Raw genomic sequence first — 9,303 nt, forward strand, 5'->3', positions numbered from 1 at the left:
GCCTTTCTAGGAGATACTTGATGTTGAGCCATCATTGCATGAACAAATGGAGAAGCATAATAAGTTTGCTCAAGAGTGGCTTCTTCAACTAGCAATTGAGACCGAAAATCTTTAAGGGATAACACGTTGTCTCGGCTGCAAACCATACACCTAAAGGTTTTATAATCAGAAGGAAGACCATTGAGAGCCAAGATTACAATATCATCATCTTAAAAATAAAACCCTGCCGCAGAAAGATGGTCTTGAGCATGTTTGATCTTCTGCAAATATTGAGACACAGAATTTGAGCCCTTCTTGATGGTTTAAAGCTCACTTTTCATCTAAAAAATGTGTGCCTTGGTAATTGTGAAAAATCTATCCCTCAGTTGAATCCACATGTCATGAGAGCTACCACATCCAATAACATAGGAGAATGCAGTTGAAGAAAGAGTAGCAATGATCAACTGCATCAATGCCTGGTCATGCATTTTCCAAACCTGATGATCATCAGTTTCAACACCTTCAAGGTCAGAAATTGCATCAAACCGATTTGGACACTTTCTTGATCCATCAACAAATCAACTTTCTTGATCCATCAACAAATCCTAAAATACCCTGACTCTAAAATAGAATTTGCATTTGAAAATTCCATATGAGATAATTTGTGTCATCCAGCTTGACTATTATAGGTATTGAAATCATAGAAAGTAAACAGGAAATATAGGAGAGTGAACAATATGAAGTTGAGAAGTAGTCATCATTTTAGAATTCAAGACACAAAGAGGAAGAGAATCACAAATTTGAGAAGAGAGTTGAAGAAGAATTTTTCAGTTTGACAATATATCAAACAAATGATAGGCAGATCGATTATTATGCAAGAATTGGTTGAATAACACGATAATAATGCTAGAAATAGAGATTAGCAAGATATTGGAAGCAGAGAAATCACAGGATCACAAGATATTAACAATCCTAAGCTCTGATACCATGATAAGCTAGCAAGAATCGTCACAGAGTATGAACAAAGAAGTGAATCGAATTAGAGAAAGATATTGCAATGCTGAGGTAGAAGAAAACGTTTCTTTGTATATTCTCTTATTATGTTTACCAGCACTGTTACATTCATTTTATATGAACTAAGATGAGAAGCTTGTTTACGTAATCTAATCAACCACGTGATTTTTCTTGTAAAGGTTTGTTTGAAACAAACCCGACAATTATTTATACCAATTTATATATTTATTATCATAAGGCAACACCATCATGCTACAACTGGAAGGGGATCTACGAGGAAAGCAGTCAGCAATTCCTTCGTCGCGCTCCTGGCCTCTGTATAGCCATCATGATCCTTTGTATATAACGTCGATGATACGAGCTAGATTAAGCATAAGTATCAAGATTTGCCTAGGAACAGTAGATGGCTTGAGAAGCTCCTCATTTATGTCTTTCCAATCACTTTCAACCATCTTTCTCAACATGTCATATGCTTCTTCCTTTTGAAACCCCATATTGCTTCATGCAGCACTCAACAGCTGACGCAACATGTCCTCTTTCTTGCTCAAACTGCATTTCAAACCAGACAACTGTTAGCAATGCTTTTTTTATTTTTTTATTTTATGTTAACTTATTCTTAAGTATTAAAGCATGCGTGTTGCTGGGTGCACCTTTAGTGAAATTTAATTAAGCTGGTGTAAAATACAATTAAATTCTAAAGTGTGGGTCTGTGTGCATATATATTGCAAGAAGTGAACTATTCTAAGCAAAGCAGCGACGAGTTCGATCCATAATTGTTGTCAATAAACACTTTTAACAGTGTTCCTCTGCTGAGAAAGAAGGAAATGTCTTGAGATTTAGTTGCTTGTCAATGACTATTTTCGTACCTCATGGGATGTAATGTCATCCATGAGCCTACCGATATCAGATGACGCAACCACGATTTTAGGATTTTTGGACATCCACTCAAATGCCTCCTTTGAACCTGTTTCTGCCATCCCACATATCCATGCCACTGCGGCCATGGGATAACAAGAAGTATACACACCAGCACGCCTGTATTCCTCCAGTTGTGGAACACAGTCTTGGTTGAACCATCTTGCTTCAGTAAGGTAGGCCCTTGCTTGATTCTTCAACTATGGCATAAATCATTATATACCAAGTAAGTTAGTTTGGTTTTCCTTGTCAGATATGCGGACAAATGCCAGTTCACGAAACATAGAATGAATTAGAAACATGTATACCATTTCTCTAGAGTAGTGCACGCAGTATGGTCTTCCTTCCTTCGCTGTCTCTTGCTCAATTTCATCGAAGAAACCAATTAATGCCTCAAAAAAACAATTTCATGTAATCTGGCAGATCTTCCATGCTAGTATCCCACCTGAAAATCGATAATATTATTCTAACTTCATAATATGCGTTCGCAGTCAAGGAATTAACTTCATACAAGTATATCCAACACTAAACCTTTCAATCTTTTCAGTGAAAAGCTCAAGTTCTTCAATCGTTCCGTGCACGTCATATATGTCATCCAATATGGACAAAAGTATAAGTACTTTGGTTATGAACCTCCTTGCAAGTACAAATTGTGGCTCAAGAAATGCTCCCAGTCCCCAAAAAAAAGCACTCAATCACTCTGTCTCGAGCAAAGGGTAGCTTTGTAGCAAAGTCCAAGTCTATCCACCACCTACATTAATACATGCACCAACATGTCCAGTACTCTCGTTGAACTCTTATTTCTGCGTAGGAATTCTACTTAAATTAATAACTTACCTAGAGATAATCCTCAGCTCGTCCTGGTAGCACTTTTGCAATACATTGAAATCCAACTTTGCTAGCCTTAGAAACAGCTCCAGGGCAAGCTTCGTCTTGCTGGTAGATAAGGATGTGGTGCCATTGCTCATGCTTTGGTACGCCTTTGAGGAGAGGCCGCTTCAAAGCACGACTTACCTTGTCAGCAAGAGGAGAGACCAGATGAGCAACCGCGGACTCGAGGTGAGTTTTGCAAAAGGAAAGAGCTTTATCTAGCGTTTCTTCTCCATGACCACCGAGGACAGAAGCTTCATATAAACTTAGCAAGCCTTCCACATCATCAATAAGATTGTCCTTGAAGTTGCCTTTTCCATCCTTGAACTCGTTGAATATATCTGTTTCACAAACAAGGATACATAATGTCAAGAAACAGGATGATAAGAACACACAATAAATCGAAATCGATAAGCTTATTTTTTTCCACATCATCAATAAGCTTCATATAAACTTAGCGAGATGGACAACTTACCACTTGAAACATTGTATCCATACTCTCTAAGTAATCGAAATCGAAGAGCAACTGTAAAGAGGTCATCGTCGAAGCTGTTGTCATGGTAAGTATTGTATGCGTGCTCTATTATGCCATTAAATTCTCCTTCAAAATGGTAACCAATGCCTAGCCGAAGGACAACGTCCATCAACTTCAGCTTTTCTGATGGTTTTAGAGTGGCGCTTGTAAGCATGGTCCTCACTTCTTCTTTCAGCACCTCAATTTCCTTAATCCAGGCGCTGAATAGCATCTGAGGAAATGAAATTAATAGATACTTATTAGAGTGCATATAACTCAATGCCTGCATGTATTCTATTACATCTACATCGAGAAACATTTGGAAGGTGAATGCCTAGCATTTCACTTAATTTCTTCCAATCCACAATTTCTACAAATCAAAACATAATAAATATGAATTTATACTCGCATAAGTAATTGCTTTACCTCATCGCAGGGAGCCTTGTTGATGAAGTAATCACCCCATACAGAAGGATGAAACTCTGCTGTTCGGCGAAATTGAGCTTTGGGGGTTGATTCTTGAAGAGCCATCTCTTATTCGAAACCACTAAACAAGATTTTAAGGAGCTGAGTCCGGTGTTTAAGGCTAGATATGATCAAATAGCATGGGTTGGGGTAGTATTTATAGAAACAATCCAGCGTCGCAGTGTTCTTCACGACTTTTCCTTGACATTTTGTTAGAATACCTAATTTAGCCACTAAGTTAGTCAAAGTCTGAGGGCATTTTTATCAAATTAAATATTTTGACACCTAGTATGTGCTTTAATATCTAACTAATTTTCGTGATATGTACATCAATTGTGTATTATTTAACTATTTTTAAAATATTTTTCTATCAATGTTTTTTATAAATTGATTCATCCGTTAATAGTTAAAAAAATAAATAAAAAAATCATAAATATATGTGTATTATAAAAATTCCTAAGAAATAAGCTAATTTATGAATTGATATTTTTTTAATAAATTCTTTACTTCGATAAAATCTATATTTAACACAAATATATATAAAGTGTATGATGTGAATAAAGTTTTTATGAATTACTCCATTAACATTAACTTTAACTAGATGTATAATTTTATGAATCATTTTAAATAGTTCATTTTAGTTACATGTGAGAAAAATTATTAATTATATCTACATAGATAAAAATTTCATGTTACCATTTAACTAAGCAGTCCTTTTTGAATATTTATAGAATTTGTTAAAAGATATAAATCTTTTATTTAAAATAGTTAAAGATAACAAATGATAATAACCTAGGATCTTCTATAAGAAAAATATTCCATGGTTCACGCTTCTTAGATGTTGACTTACTGTCTAGGATCTTTTTGCAAGTATTCTTAAAGATTTTTTTTTATTTCATTAATAAAAAAATTAGGTAGTTTTTTTTTTTTTATTTGTTATAGTAGATTAATATTTTTTTAATTCTGTTTTATTATTTTTTCATATCCTTGTATTTCGCTTTGATTATTCGTTTTTTTTTTGTTTTTTTAATATACTCTTGATGATTATAAAAAAAAAACAATATGCATTAAAAAGTAAAGTGTTATAAAATTATAAAATTTTGAATTTTGCAAAGATATATAATTTCAATCCCGTTTTAAAACATTACTCGAATAAAACAAGAAAAAAAACAACGTTGCTCAGACGTTACTTGACTAAAACAAAAAATCCACAATCTTTTGGACTTCTCAACGTTTTCTGAAAATGAATGACCATTCTAAAGTGCTCGCTCACGGTATATTACTCCCTCCAGTACACAAATATCATGAAACAGGATAAGTGAAACAAGAAAATATTCCATGGTTCACGCTTCTTAGATGTTGACTTACTGTCTAGAATCTTTATGCAAGTATTCTTAAGATTTTGTTTTTTTGATGTATTTAAAATATGATGTAATAAAAAATTTTAGGTAGTTTTTTTTAATTTGTTATAGTAGATTAATATTTTTTTTAATTCTGGTTTTTTTTATATCTTTGTATTTTGCTTTGACTATTAGTTTTTTTATTTTTTTAATATATTTTTGATGATTATAAAAAAAAATACGTGAAAAAATAAAATGATATAAAATCATAAAATTTTAAATTTTGCAAAGATATAATTTCAATCACTTTTAAAACATTACTCGAATAAAAATAAAAAATATATATAAAAAAAAACCACCAACAACAACTGCGTTTCTCAGACGTTACTTGACTAAAACAAAAAATCCACAACCTTTTGGACTTGTCAACGTTTCTAAAGTGCTCGCTCACAATATATCACTCCTTCCAGTACACAAATATCATGAAACAAGGAAATATTGTTTGATCTTTTCAATGCATATGAAAATGTTTGAATTTGGTGAATTGTGCACAAATGTAAAAGCAGCCACGGTAAATTCTTTGAAAATATTGTTTGTGAAAGAGGTTTTTCAATAAGGAATTGAAAGTTCTTACCGGCTTTTCCTAGCTACCGTCCGCCAATAAGGAATTGAAAGTTTCTTACCGGCTTTTCCTAGCTACCGTCCGCCAATAAGGAATTGAAAGTTCCTCAAACCTGTCAATCCTATGGATCATTGGATCAGGTTTCAGATAAAAAAAATAAAAATATTATAGTTTCAAACTATTTTTTATTGAAGATGTTTTTAGTTTTTATATTAAGTGATACCAATAATTGAAAACACTTGATTGAAATAAATAAAAATCCAAAAACTAGTTTTTTAAAAAACAAGTGAATCAATTATTTAAAGTGAAGGAATGACTAAAGATTTTACTCTATTTGTTTTCCTAAATTATTTAAAATTAATTTTTTTATGTTTTTGAATGTTAAAAATAACTTTTAAAAAGTAAAACAAAATTATTTTTATATATTTTCAAGTAAAAATTATTTTAAAAAATAGTTGCTATTACACTTTTAAACATCTTGTAAATATATGAATTTTATAAAAAAAATAATTAAAAACAATAAAAATCAATCTCCAAAAAAACATCCAAAATCAAAATCTTATTAAATATATGAGTTGTTATTAAAAAGATATCAAGTAAATTAGCATCCCTCCTTTTTTTGAGAGTCCTTTTCTAACAAGGTACACCTGTGCTCGTTGATTTTTTACAAAGATGAAATTTCCGATTGTGACGGACACGATGCTGAATGTTCCAGTATGGCTTTTTCCTACCTTCCGCTCGCCAATAAGGAATCAGAAGGTTCAAGGCCCGAAGTCCCATCTGCGTTGGGATTTTAGCCACCCTCTTTCACTGTTTTTCTTAAATTCTCTGGTTTGAAAACTTCAACTGGTGAACGCAGTTCGAAGTGCAATTTTCTCAATCTGAGGTTCGTCTGCGTGAGATCAGAGTTTTAAACTTGTCAACATTGTCCCATCTGAGGTACTTGTACCACTGTTTTTTTAAATCTGAGAGTTTTAAACTTGTCAACATTGTCCGGTCAGAATTTCACTGCACATGTTTGGAAACGCAGTGAGGTATGTCTGCGTGCGGTTGGATTTTACCCACCTCTTTCACTGTCTTTCTCCATATAGGACCTACTGTTTTTCTTAAATTCTCTGGTTTGAAACTTCAACTGGTGAACGCAGTTCGTAGTGCAATTTTCCATATAGGAATTGAGCATCTGCACAACCATGCAGTGCCACCTATTAATTATTCATAGAGACGTCAAGTCCTCAAATATTCTGCTTGATGCAGATTTCACAGCTAAAAATCACTAACGGGGCCAGAATCCGATCAATAATTCATGTCAGCCAGGGCAGTCGGGACATGCAGTAGGATATATTGATCCTGAGTATTATGTATTATTAAATGTGTTAACAGCAAAAGGTGATGTTTATGGTTTAGGAGTGGTATTATTAGAACTTTTGACAGGGAAGAGGGCTGAGTTCAAGAATGATGAAGATTGAACGTAGAATCATATTAGCAACACCATTGATAGCGAAAGGGATGCTGCAGAATGTGTTGGATAAAAGGGTGGCGTACGGGAGATGCAAGAGGCTGAAGCAGTGGAGCTTACGGCCTCTACTGCATCCTGTAAATTTAGAGGCAAAGGAGAGGCCTAATATTATTGACATAGTTGCTAATATGGAAAGAGCATTGGCTCTTTGTGAAGAGGTCCGCTCTAGTCGCTCTACGACCACACTCTCCATTCCTTCAGGTTGAATTCAAGTATCCATGCCAAAAAAAGAAAATCCAAGCAGTTTACTTTAGGTTTTATGACTACCAGTTCTGCTATTGCTTCAGCCACAAGTGAAGCTTTACTAAACTAATCAACACAAGAACTTGCTGTTTGAGACATGGACAAATATACTTTAGTAAAAAAGTTTTAATTAAATGGTCAGTAAATTTTCTTTACTAGCCTTTCCCTGTCTCAAGTTTCAATTAAATGGTCTTGTAAGAATATTTTGATTCGCGGAAAAAAGAAGTCTTCCCGTTGGTAAGAGCAAAGAAAATATGAATAATTAATTTGTTTGTACTGTTAATCTAGACAAACGATTAGGTGATGTATACTTGTTTCAATGCCTAGAAAAGACTTGTCTTTGTAAAGAGTTTTTTACTGGATATTAATTAATCTTAACATGATAGGTCACTCGAAATGTATACTATAATAACAACTTAACAACAATATTAAAAAAACATAATTATGCATATATTATATAAACAGAACTTATTGTCGTTGGACTTTTAGTTCAAAATTTTCATGTGACTTTTAGATGCAACTTTTAGTTCAAAATTTTTTAAAAAGTAAAAAATATTATTTTTAATGTATTTCCAAGTAAAAATCATTTTAAAAAGCAATTGCCTGTGATATTCTCAAACATCTAGTAAGTATATAAAATTTCTTTAAAAAAATAATTAAAAAACAATGAAAATCAATCTCTAAAATACATCCAAGTCAAAATCTTGTTAAATATAAGAGTTATTAAAAAGATATCAAGTAAATTAGCATCCCTCCTTATTTTTAGAGTCCTTTTCTAACAAGGGACACCTGTGTCATTGATTTTTAGTGCACGTTCCTATTTTACAAAGAAGAAATTTCCGATTGTGACGGACACGATGCTGAATGTTCCAGTATGGCTTTTCCTACCTACCGCTCGCCAATAAGGAATTCGAAGGTTCAAGGCCCGAAAGTCCCCATGCACTGAGGTACTATACCTACTGTTTTTTTTTCAATCTGAGGTATGTCTGCGTGAGATCAGAGTTTAAACTTGTCAACATTGTCCGATCAGAATTTCACTTCACATGTTTGGAAACGCAGTGAGGTATGTCTGCGTGCGGGTGGATTTTACCCACCTCTTTCACTGTCTTTCTCCATATAGACCTACTGTTTTTCTTAAATTCTCCGGTTTGAAACTTCAACTGGTGAACGCAGTTGGAAGTGCAATTTTCCATATTGGAATTGAGGCATCTGCACAACCATGCAGTGCCACCTATTAATTATTTCATAGAGACGTCAAGTCCTCAAATATTCTGCTTGATGCAGATTTTCACAGCTAAAAAATCACTAACGGGGCCAGAATCCGATCAATAATTTCATGTCCAGCCAGGGCAATCAGATATAAATTGTTACACATGATTACATTAGTTATCTTATTCAAATAAAACTAGTACTTGTAAATGTTGGCAGGCATTTATGATTATAACTTATGTTAACAACAAATCAAGTTCCTTTCATAGCTCAGGTGTTGGTTATACCATACAGTATGGGCTATGAAAGTACCAAGTATTTGTTGTACCAAGTGTTATACAACATAAATCTAGATTAACCATTTAACAAGCAAAGTATTAAAAGTGAACAAGATAACAAATATAAAACATAGTATCCAACGTTAAGGTCCAAGTTAAGTTTATATTATACTTATTCTTACACCATTAGTGTACCCTTTTCACCTTGACATAAATTAACTTAGCTAAACATAATAAAAGAAAGAAACATAAATGAACAAGATAAGAACATAAATGAGAAAGAAGTTAACTAAGTAAAGGAAAGGAGATGAAGTGCATAAACTTGATATTAATAAAAG

At 33.2% G+C, this 9,303-nt stretch overlaps 1 pseudogene; it reads right to left on the reverse strand.

Moving 5' to 3' along the window:
- Positions 1-1,045: 1,045 nt before the first annotated feature.
- Positions 1,046-3,865, reverse strand: LOC118062670 (probable terpene synthase 3; annotated as a pseudogene).
- Between the last annotated feature and the right edge of the window lie 5,438 nt (positions 3,866-9,303).

The sequence above is a fragment of the Populus alba genome, chromosome 5, assembly GCF_005239225.2.
Source record: "Populus alba chromosome 5, ASM523922v2, whole genome shotgun sequence".
In the NCBI taxonomy this organism is placed as follows: domain Eukaryota; kingdom Viridiplantae; phylum Streptophyta; class Magnoliopsida; order Malpighiales; family Salicaceae; genus Populus; species Populus alba.